The 1,279-nt window shown below is 46.4% G+C and overlaps 1 long non-coding RNA gene across 1 annotated transcript; it reads left to right on the plus strand.

Moving 5' to 3' along the window:
* Window positions 1-400: 400 nt before the first annotated feature.
* On the plus strand, window positions 401-662 carry LOC120987053. Its single transcript, XR_005775897.1, has 2 exons — window positions 401-436; window positions 509-662. It is a non-coding gene; the product is annotated as an uncharacterized LOC120987053 (long non-coding RNA).
* The last annotated feature ends 617 nt before the right edge of the window (window positions 663-1,279 follow it).

Consider the following 1,279-nt stretch of genomic DNA (forward strand, 5'->3'; position numbering starts at 1 on the left):
CTGCCGACACATTCTATGTTTCTAAGTTATGGCATAATTCTACTGCTCGTTGTAGATAGGGTTAGATAGGTTAGGTTCACCTTTCTGATAGCCGATCCGACCACAAGTATAAGCAAGACATTGCTGCATTTGTGGGAGGGGAGGCTGATTACAAGGCTATTCATAAGTACCTGTGGGCCCAGGCTGGCTGATTACTAGGCTATTTATAGGCACCTGTGGGCCCAGGCTGACGCAGATTCAGCTGATTTCACCCACCCACCCACACCATCTTAGTCACTTCACATTAGGGTGGCCCACTTTAGGCTGCCCTTCCACAGCAGTTATGGCATAATTCTACTGCTCGTTGTAGATAGGGTTAGATAGGTTAGGTTCACCTTTCTGATAGCCGATCCGACCACAAATGTTTTAAAGGGACCGTGACCATATATAATTTTATGTATATGTGATTGTATTGCATTCATTTTCTGATAATTTTAATTTTATTTTATTGCATTTATTAAATATATAGTAGATACTGTGAGCCAGCCATCTTTTATTGATTAAATTGTTATTTTGTAGCACTTTTGATTAATTTTAAAGGCTAATATAGACACCTTTGGGCAGCAATTTTTTATTACATTCAAGTAATTTTGGGCTAAAAATCTTTTTTCAATTGGTCTTTAACCTCTTAAGGACATAGGGCGTACAGGTACGCCCTTGTGTCCTGGTACTTAAGGACACAGGGCGTACATGTACGCCCTGTGTATTTTCGATCACCGCCGCGCGGCGGGCGGTGATCGGAACCCCGTGCCTGCTCAAATCATTGAGCAGGCACTTGGGGCAAATGACCCCCCCCCCCCCCATGTATGCGATCGCAGAAAACCGCAGGTCAATTCAGACCTGCGGTTTTCTGCGTTTCCGGGTTATTCGGGTCTCTGAAGACCCGATAACCCGGAACAGGATGGTGATGGTGGTGTGATTTCACCCCACCAATCGCCATCCAGCGATCCTGAGTGGTGATGGTGACATCACCTCTCAGGATCGCCTCTGATTGGTCTGTGGGCGGGCCGGCGGCAGATTCAAATGATGTAAGAGCTGCTCTCCTCCTCCTTTTGTGTTCCGGAGCGGAGAGGAGCTGCCTGCACGTCGTCCATCGATGCCAGCATCACCCCATCTGTGCCCCAGCACCTCCCATCTGAACTTCAGGTACATAAGGAAAGCATAGGGAAAGTTTGGGTTAGGCAGGGAAAAAAAAGGGAAAGTTAGTTTGTAAACTTTTATTGCCTCACCCTAGTTAGGG

The sequence above is a fragment of the Bufo bufo genome, chromosome 1 (assembly GCF_905171765.1).
Source record: "Bufo bufo chromosome 1, aBufBuf1.1, whole genome shotgun sequence".
Taxonomy (NCBI): Eukaryota; Metazoa; Chordata; class Amphibia; order Anura; family Bufonidae; genus Bufo; species Bufo bufo.